Raw genomic sequence first — 10,397 nt, 5'->3', positions numbered from 1 at the left:
GCCTTGACCATGGGGCTACAGCAAACTGAGTAACCCCTTTCTCGAGCCAGTGACCTTGGGTCCAAGCTGATGAGCTTTGCTCAAACCAGATGAGCCCGCACTCAAGCTGGAGACCTCGGGGTCTTGAACCTGGGTCCTCCGCATCCCAGTCCGACGCTCTGTCCCCTGCGCCACCGCCTGGTCAGGCTATTGTATCTTTTTGAAGTGAGAAGTGGAGGCAGAGAGACAGACTCCTGAATGCACCCTACCGGGATCCACCCAGGATGCCCACTAGGGGGCATTGTTCCTTTGCAACCAAAGCCATTCTAGTGCCTGAGGTGGAAGCCATGGAGCTGTCCTCAGCGCTGGGGCCAACTTTGCTCCAATGGAGCCTTGGCTGCAGGAGGGGAAGAGAGAGACAGAAAGAAAGGAGAGGGGGAGGGGTGGAGAAGCAGATGGGCGCTTCTCCTGTGTGCTCTAGCTGCAAATCGAATCCAGGACTTCCACATGCTGGGCCGACACTACTGCTGAGCCAAACGGCCAGGGCAGCTGTGCCCACTTTAAAAGGAGGAAGAAGAGCCTGACCAGGCGGTGGCGCAGTGGATAGAGCGTCGGTCTGGGATGTGGAGGACCCAGGTTCGAGACCTCAAGGTTGCCAGCTTGAGCGCGGGCTCATCTGGCTTAAGCAAAAAGCTCACCAGCTTGGACCCAAGGTTGCTGGCTCGAGCAAGGGGTTACTCAGTCTGCTGAAGGCCCACGGTCAAGGCACATATGAGAAAGCAATCAATGAACAACTAATGTGTTGCAACGAAAAACTGATGATTGATGCTTCTCATCTCTCTCCGTTCCTGTCTGTCTGTCCCTATCTATCCCTCTCTCTGACTCTCTGTCCCTGAAAAAAAAAAAAAGGAGGAAGAAGAGAGTGTTCTGGGCTCCATCTTAATCAGCTCAAAGCACATTTTCAATTCTGCTTTGAAATTACACACTCTTATGGGACATGATTAAATTATCAGGCAAGACAGCCTTCTCCACTAATGTCTGCAAGCTAGACCATAAAAAGATACTTCCAGATGTGAATCATACATTCCCCTTAAGAGGCAGGGATAGCTATACTAATTTTTTAACAGCTTTCTCCATCCACATTGCATGCTTGTGTGTTAATTAATGTTTATTTTCCCCATCAGGTTATAACCTCCAGGAGGGTTATACTGTTTGTCTTCTACATTAACACCTGGCACTTAGCAGGCACCAAGTACAATATATATCATATTAAAGAAGTGAATGAATGAATGCATGAGTGAATAAGTGGTATCTAGTTCCTTGGGGTCAAGGACTCTGAAACATTACATATACCAACTTTTTCTTTCTTCTGGGAAGCAAGTAGAAATAATAGACGGTGTCTTTTATTTTTAAGGATTGTATCCCCGAACTATATACAGTATCCCTTTCCCAAGTGATACACTGTTTGTGACAGTAAAAGAAGCAGTCATGTAACATTGGCAAATTTCTTGCTACAAGGCCCCAGTCTTCCTAAATTATGCTGGCTTGCCTTCTACACCACTGTCAACAAATAGGAATGATCTTTCCCCTCAGTATTCTGAAAGAGGGCGGAGTCATGATTAGGTATTACCACAGGCCTATGATTTCTGCCCCTAAAAAGGTGAGTAAAGTGATCAAAATACCTCTTTTCTCTAAAACGGTCTTTTGGTTTTACAAAACCTAGCAGTGGTCAGAACAACAGACACCTTCTATGTTCCCCCTAATTAGACAAGACTTGAGCCCTGGTCGGTTAGCTAAGTGGTAGAGCATCAGCCTGGCGTGCAGGAGTTCCGGGTTCGATTCCTGGCCAGGGCACACAGGAGAAGCGCCCATCTGCTTCTCCACCCCTCCCCCTCTCCTTCCTCTCTGTCTCTCTCTTCCCCTCTTGCAGCCAAGGCTCCACTGGAGCAAAGTTTGCCCGGGCGCTGAGGATGGCTCTGTGGCCTCTGCCTCAGGTGCTAGAATGGCTCTGATTGCGGCAGAGCAATGCCCCAGATGGGCAGAGCATCGCCCCCTGGTGGGCATGCTGGGTGGATCCCGGTCTGGCGCATGCGGGAGTCTGTCTGACTGCCTCCCCGTTTCCAGCTTCGGGGAAAAAAAAAAAAAAGACTTGAGTGTCCAGAAGTCTTTGAACCAGCAAAAATTTCACCTTAAGCTAGAGCTGGCAGCAGAATGTTTACTGTCTGAGTGTTGCTTGGGAGTGAGACTTGATCAGAAGTAAAAGGACATTAAAACCCCTGACAGAAAAAACAAACAAACAAACAAAAAAACACTCTGACAGGCCCTGGATAGTTAGCTCACTTGGTTAGAACGTCGTCCTGAAACACCAAGGTTGTTGGGTTCGATCCCCAATCAGGGCACAAACAAGAACCAACCAGTGAATGCATAAATAAATGGATCAATGAACGCTTCTTTCTCTCTTCTTCATGCTGTTTCTTTGAAATCAACTTAAAAAAAAGAAAAGGGGCCTGACCAGGTGGTGGCGCAGTGGATAGAGCGTCGGACTGGGATGTGGAAGGAACCAGGTTCGAGACCCCGAGGTTGCCAATTTGAGCACGGACTCATCTGGCTTGAGCAAAGCTCCCCAGCTTGGACCCAAGGTCGCTGGCTCAAACAAGGGGTTACTCGGTCTGCTGAAGGCCCACGGTCAAGGCACATATGAGAAAGCAATCAATGAACAACTAAGGTGTTACAATGAAAACTGATGATTGATGCTTCTCATCTCCATTCCTGTCTGTCTGTCCCTATCTATCCCTCTCTCTAACTCTCTCTCTGTCCCTGTAAAAAATATAAATAAATAAAATAAAATTAAAAAAAAAAAAAAAGAGCCTGACCAGGCAGTGGCACAGTGGATAGAGCGTCGGACTGGGATGCAGAGGACCCAGGTTCGAGACCCCGAGGTCGCCAACTTGAGCGCGGGCTCATCTGGTTTGAGCAAAAGCCTACCAGCTTGAACCCAAAGTCGCTGGGTCCAGCAAGGGGTTACTCGGTCTGCTAAAGGCCTGCGGTCAAGGCACATATGAGAAAGCAATCAATGAACAACTAAGGTGTTGCAATGCATAATGAAAAACTAATGATTGATGCTTCTCATCTCTCTCTGTCCCTGTCTATCACTCTCTGTCTCTATAATAAATAAATAAATAAAATTTAAAAAATTTATAAAAAAAAAAAAAAAGAAAAGAGAAGGAAGGAAGGGAGGGAGAGAGGGAGGGAGGGAGGAAAAAGAAAGAAAGAAAGACAAACCCTTTGACAGCTCTGACTCATGTGGTTCTGCACCAGCCATGCGATGAAAACAGTAAGTAAGTTCTGGCCAAGACAGGAGACGTCCCTGACTTGGAGAGGCCCTCAGGTAGGCGGCTGCTAACAAAAGTGATAAGAAAAAAATCAGTACTTTTCTATGTGAATGAATAGTGAGTTAATAAATATAAGAAAGACAAGATCCCATTTAGCATAAGGACAAAAAATATAAAATACCTAGGATCAGAAATAATTACAAATACACTGGGTCTATATGAAGAAGACCTATGAACTATGTATATATAGCAAGATGCTAAAACCAGTGGGTGAAAGGTTGATGAGAAATAGGATTTTTTTTTAAAGATTTTATGGTGTGTTTTTGGGTTTTTTGTTTGTTTGTTTGTTTGTTTTGTATTTTTCTGAAGTTGGAAATGGGGAGGCAGTCAGACTCCCGCATGCACCTGACTGGGATCCACCCAGCATGCCCACCAGGGGGCGATGCTCTGCCCATCTGGGGCATCACTCTGTTGCAACCAGAGCCATTCCAGTGCCTGAGGCAGAGGCCATAGAGCCATCCTCGGCACCCGGGCCAACTTTACTCCAATAGAGCCTTGGCTGCGGGAGGGGAAGAGAGAGACAGAGAGGAAGGAGAGGGGAGGGGTGGAGAAGCTGATGGGCACTTCTCCTGTGTGCCCTGGCCGGGAATCGAATCCGGGACTCCTGCATGTCAGGCCGATGCTCTACCACTGAGCAAACCGGCCAGGAGAGGAATAGGATTTTTATATAGCCTCAAAGTGCCTTTCCATAAATTACTTATTAATTAAAAATGGAGACATAGTAAATCTGCAGAGAAGAAACCTGGAGGGCACCTTCTTTACCAAGTGATCAAAATGAACATTGTCAGTAATGAAACAAGTGAACATCTGTGCCCCCTGAAGGGCAAGGAGGACACAGTCACTGCTGACTTCCAGCAGTGCTTAGCCTGGAAGATCAAGAAGAAGCCACGGTTAAACCCAAACAGAGGGCAGTTCTGGCCTGTCTTCTTCAAACTTATCATGGCAGTGAAAGGCCGGGGAACAGTCTGTCTGTGGCAGTGAGAATGAAAATGTCACCAGATGTTAAACCAGTGGGGCCGGACTGGACCTTTGTGCAGCAACCTTGGTTCCTGAGTTCTGGCTAGGTAAAAATTCAGAGTCAAGACTCAAATATAGCCCTGGCCGGTTGGCTCAGCGGTAGAGCGTCGGCCTAGCGTGCGGAGGACCCGGGTTCGATTCCCGGCCAGGGCACACAGGAGAAGCGCCCATTTGCTTCTCCACCCCTCCGCCGCGCCTTCCTCTCTGTCTCTCTCTTCCCCTCCCGCAGCCAAGGCTCCATTGGAGCAAAGATGGCCCGGGCGCTGGGATGGCTCTGTGGCCTCTGCCCCAGACGCTAGAGTGGCTCTGGTCGCAATATGGCGACGCCCCGGAGGGGCAGAGCATCGCCCCCTGGTGGGCAGAGCGTCGCCCCTGGTGGGCGTGCCGGGTGAATCCCGGTCGGGCGCATGCGGGAGTCTGTCTGACTGTCTCTCCCCATTTCCAGCTTCAGGAAAAAAAAAAAAAAAGACTCAAAATATAAGAGAAAGTTTATTTGACAGTCACAGAGGTAGGAGAAATGGGCTTTAAGAAACATGACACAAGGCCCTGGCCAGTTGGCTCAGTGGTAGAGCATCAGCCTGGCGTGCAGGAGTCCTGGGTTTGATTCCCGGCCAGGGCACACAGGAGAAGCACCCATCTGCTTCTCCACCCCTCTCCCTCTCCTTCCTCTCTGTCTCTCTTCCCCTCCTGCAGCCAAGGCTCCATTGGAGCAAAGATGGCCCAGGCGCTGAGGATGGCTCTGTGGCCTCTGCCTCAGGCGCTAGAATGGCTCTGATTGCGGCAGAGCGATGCCCCAAGATGGGCAGAGCATCGCCCCCTGGTGGGCATGCCGGGTGGATCCCGGTCGGGCACATGTGGGAGTCTCTGTCTGACTGCCTCCCCCTTTCCAGCTTTGGGAAAATACAATAAAAAGAAAAAAGAAAAAAAAAGAAACATGACACAGAGGCAACAGAAGGGAAGATTAGGAGAAAGAGAGAACACGCTCCAGAGGGGTGAGGGAGAGGCACCGCTGTGCTCCTAAGGGCTTTCGGGGAGGCAGACTTCAGGGGAGGCCCCAGGGGAGGGTGTCAAGACTATTCATCAGCTCTCCAGGTATGGCCTTTCAGGGCTGTGGTTTCCAGTGATAGGTCTGCACCAGGGCAGGGGGCCCTTCATTAACGCACTTGGTCCTGAGGTCAGCTGTGGAGTCACTTGTCTGGTTTTGCTGCTTTTCTGAGCATGGAGCTGCAGCACAACAGGGCTGGCCTTTCATCCTTGCTTTGGTGACCTTCTGTACTAGGCTTCTCATCCTTGCTCTGCTCATATCTGTCTATCTGCCTACCATAGAACTGCTTCAGATGAAAGGAGTTCTAAGAAATATGACCTCTCAAGGCAATGTGTGATCACACAGAGATTTAGGGGAAAACACCCCCACAAGTTTATTTCACCCCATGTTGCCTTTTGTGTTTGAGTTTTTGTTCTATTTTTGGTTTTAGGTGAAAGGAGGGGAGATAGTGAGTCAGACTCCCTCATGCACCCCAAGTGGGATCTATTTGGCAGCCCCATCAGGGGCCAATGCTCGAGTACTGAACATTTTTAGTGCCACTGGCTGCAGGAGGGGAATAGAGTGAGAAGGGGGAGAAGGAATGGAAGAGAAGCAGACGGTCGCTTCTCTTCTGTGCCCTGACTGCGAATTGAACCCTGGATGTCCATACACCTGGCTCATGCTCTATTCACTGTGCCACTGGCCAGGTGTGTTTGAGTTATTTTTAATATTTTCTCATAACGCCTGACCAGGTGGTGGCGCAGTGGATAGAATGTCGGACTGGGATGCGGACGACCCAGGTTCGAGACCCCGAGGTTGCCAGCTTGAGCGCGGGCTCATCTGGTTTGAGCAAAGTTCACCAGCTTGGACCCAAGGTCACGGTCAAGCAAGGGGTTACTCGGTCTGCTGCAGCCCCACAGTCAAGGCACATATGAGAAAGCAATCAGTGAACAACTAAGGTGTCACAACGAAAAACTGATGATTGATGCTTTAAATCTCTCTCTGTTCCTGTCTGTCCCTATCTGTCCTTCTCTCTGACTCTCTCTCTGTCTCTGTAAATAAATAAATAAATATTTTCTCATAACATCTTATAATATTGTAATGAAATGAATTATAATGTCATTTCCTCTTTAAAATTTTTTTATTGAATTTATTGGGGTGTCTGGCTAATAAAATTATGTTTCAGGTTTACAATTCTTTTTTTTTTATTATTCATTTTAGAGAGGAGAGGGAGAGACAGAGAGGAGAGACAGAGAGAGAGAAGGGGGAGGAGCTGGAAGCATCAACTCCCATATGTGCCTTGACCAGGCAAGCCCAGGGTTTAGAACCGGCAACCTCAGCATTTCCAGGTCGACGTTTTATCCACTGCGCCACCACAGGTCAGGCAGGTTTACAATTCTATAATACATCATCTATATATTGCATTGTGTGTTCACCGTCCCAAGTTACAATGTCATTTCCTAATACAAAGCAAGATGTGTGGGAAGAAAATGTACAATTCTTTTTTTTTAAAATTATTATTGATTTTTAGAGAGAAAGGAAAGGAGAGAGACAGAGAGAAACATCAATTTGTTGTTCCACTTATGTATTCATTGATTGATTCTCCTGTGTGCTCTGATTGGGGATCGAACCTGCGACCTGAACATGTAGGTACAATGCTTTAACCAACTGAGCTATCCGGCCAGGGCCAAAATGTACAATTCTTTTTTTTTTTTTTTTCATTTTTCCGAAGCTGGAAACGGGAGGCAGTCAGACAGACTCCCGCATGCGCCCGACTGGGATCCACCCAGCATGCCCACCAGGGGGCGATGCTCCGCCCATCTGGGGCGTTGCTCTGTTGCATCCAGAGCCATTCTAGCACCTGAGGCAGAAACCACAGAGCCATCCTCAGTGCCGGGGCCATCTTTGCTCCAATGGAGCCTTGGCTGCGGGAGGGGAAGAGAGAGACAGAGAGGAAGGAAGGGGGGAGGGGGGGAGAAGCAAATGGGCACTTCTCCTGTGTGCCCTGGCCGGGAATCGAACCCGGGACTCCTGCACGCCAGGCTGACGCTCTACCGCTGAGCCAACCAGCCAGGGCCAACAATTCTTTGATTAAAATTATTTTCCACTGACTTACACTTTGAGTGTTTCATAGAATAAATAAATCATGTTCTACACCAAGAAAAATATTTTAAAACTTTTTTGAGTGAGGAAAAAAATTGTTATTGTCAGGGAATTATTGGGATAATGATAGGACCTTGGAACCATGGACCTTCAAGAGATCCATGGATACAATTCAGGGAATTCTGCAGAGTTAGATGGGAGCAAAACTTGCATCTTTTCTACTACTCACTTATTAAAATTAACATTTTCTTTTTAAAAAAATGTTAAGAGTTTCATGATGTATAATTGGCATACAATGAGGTGCTGTAAGCATAAATAAAATGAATTTTTTTGTTTAATGAAGGAGAAGTAGCTGCTTCTCCCTTCATGCTAGGAAGACTCCTTAAGAACATCAAAGGCCCAGCCTGACCTGTGGTGGCGCAGTGAATAAAGTGTTGACCTGGAACACTGAGGTCACCGGTTTGAAACCCTGGGCTTGCTCGGTCAAGACACATATGGGCCTGACCAGGCAGTGGCACAGTGGATAGAGCATCGGACTGGGATGTGGAAGGACCCTGGTTCAAGACCCCGAGGTCGCCAGCTTGAGCACGTGCTCATCTGGCTTAAGCAAAAAGCTCACCAGCTTGGACCCAGGGTCGCTGGCTCGAGCAAGTGGTTACTCGGTCTGCTGAAGGCCCACGGTCATGGTACATATGAGAAAGCAATCAATGAACAATTAAGGTGTTGCCACGAAAAACTGATGATTGATGCTTCTCATCTCTTTCCGTTCCTGTCTGTCTGTCCCTATCTATCCCTCTCTTTGACTCTCTCTCTGTCCCTGTAAAAAAAAAAAAAAAAAAAAGACTCATATGGGAGTTAAGAGAAGGGAGGACCCCCTTCTCTTTCTCTCTCTCTCTTCTCTAAAATGAATAAAGTCTTTAAAAAGAACAGCATAGGCCCAACTAGTTGGTCAGGAATTAGATAAACCCTGGATTTCATAATGCTAGCCTTCTGATCTTAGAACCCTATCCATTAACCTCCGAAACTCACTTAGGAATTTCCTGTGAGGTGGACAGGAAACTATCACAAGGTTCACTCATTTGTCTCCCGAGGAGATAAGGGAAGTTTTCCTTGTTCTTTCTTCTACTTCACTGGATAAGAAGTGTGAAGTGCTGCCAAGACTCTGTATGTCTCATGAAGTACCTGCATATTTTTTTTTTTTTTTCTTTCCATTTTCCTGAAGCTGGAAACAGGGAGAGACAGTCAGACAGACTCCCGCATGCGCCCGACCGGGATCCACCCGGCACGCCCACCAGGGGCGCCGCTCTGCCCACCAGGGGGCGATGCTCTGCCCATCCTGGGCGTCGCCATATTGCGACCAGAGCCACTCTAGCGCCTGAGGCAGAGGCCACAGAGCCATCCCCAGCGCCCGGGCCATCTTTGCTCCAATGGAGCCTTGGCTGCGGGAGGGGAAGAAAGACAGAGAGGAAAGCGCGGCGGAGGGGTGGAGAAGCAAATGGGCGCTTCTCCTGTGTGCCCTGGCCGGGAATCGAACCCGGGTCTTCCGCATGCTAGGCCGACGCTCTACCGCTGAGCCAACCGGCCAGGGCCTGCATATTTGTAATCTGATTGCATTTTTAAAATTTTATTTTATTTTATTTCTATTTATTTATTTATTTATTTATTTTTTAAATTTTATTTATTCATTTTTAGAGAGGAGAGAGAGAAGGAGAGAGAGAAACAGAGAGAGAGAAGGGGGAGGAGCCGGAAGCATCAACTCCCATATGTGCCTTGACCAGGCAAGCCCAGGGTTTCGAACTGGCGACCTCAGCATTTCCAGGTCGACGCTTTATCCACTGTGCCACCACAGGTCATATTTCTATTTATTGATTTTAGCGAGAAAGGAATAGAGAGAGAGAGAGAGACATAGAAACATCCATCTGTGCCTGTATGTGCCCTGTCCGGGGATTGAACCCACAGCCACTGTGCTTTGGGATGAGGCTCTAACCAACTGAACCATCTGGCCAGGGCTGATTGCATTTTTAATACTAGTATTTTCTCTCTATATATTGTTGTATGGGGGTCTTTCTTTCTTTTTTAAAAAATATTTTATTTATTAATTTTAGAGAGAAAGAGCGGGAAGCATCAACTCGCAGTAGTTGCTTCTCATATGTGCCCTGATTGGGCAAGACCGGCAACCTCAGCATTCTAGGTTGATGTTCTATCCACTGTGCCACCACAGGCCAGGCTATGGGGTCTTTCTGTTATCAGGATTCTTTTTTTTTTTTTATACATACTTTTTTTTTTTTTCTTTTAAAGAGAGGAGGAGAGAAGGGGGCAAGGAACGGAGCATAACTCGTAGTTGCTTCTCATATGTGCCCTGACCAGGGAAACCCACGGTTTTGAACTGGTGACCTCAGCATTCCAGGTTGGCGCTTTCTCCGCTGCACCACCACTGGTCAGACAGATTTTACCTTTTTTATTTTTTTTAATTTTTTTTATTTTTCTGAAGCTGGAAATGGGGAGGCAGTCAGACAGACTCCTGCATGTGGCCGACCGGGATCCACCCGGCACGCCCACCAAGGGGGCGTCACTCTGTTGCGACCAGAGCCGCTCTAGCGCCTGAGGCGGAGGCCATGGAGCCATCCCCAGTGCCCGGGCCATCTTTTGCTCCAACGGAGCCTCTGCTGCCGCGGGAGGGGAACAGACAGAGAGGAAGGAGAGGGGGAGGGGTGGAGAAGCAGATGGGCGCCTCTCCTGTGTGCCCTGGCCGGGAATCGAACCTGGGACTCCTGCACGCCAGGCCGATGCTCTACCACTGAGCCAACCGGCCAGGGCCGCAGGATTCTTTAGTTCTCCCAAACTATACATATCGAAAGTGTACAATTGCTGAGACTTGATGC

General features: G+C 48.2%; 1 non-coding gene across 1 annotated transcript; it reads right to left on the bottom strand.

Moving 5' to 3' along the window:
• Positions 1-9,028: 9,028 nt before the first annotated feature.
• TRNAA-AGC (transfer RNA alanine (anticodon AGC)) lies at positions 9,029-9,104 on the bottom strand. The gene has a single exon. It is a non-coding gene; the product is annotated as a tRNA-Ala (tRNA).
• Between the last annotated feature and the right edge of the window lie 1,293 nt (positions 9,105-10,397).

Source organism: Saccopteryx bilineata, chromosome 6 (assembly GCF_036850765.1).
Source record: "Saccopteryx bilineata isolate mSacBil1 chromosome 6, mSacBil1_pri_phased_curated, whole genome shotgun sequence".
Taxonomy (NCBI): domain Eukaryota; kingdom Metazoa; phylum Chordata; class Mammalia; order Chiroptera; family Emballonuridae; genus Saccopteryx; species Saccopteryx bilineata.
Note: the sequence above shows the minus strand (reverse complement) of the source record. Positions and strands in the feature narration are given on the sequence as shown.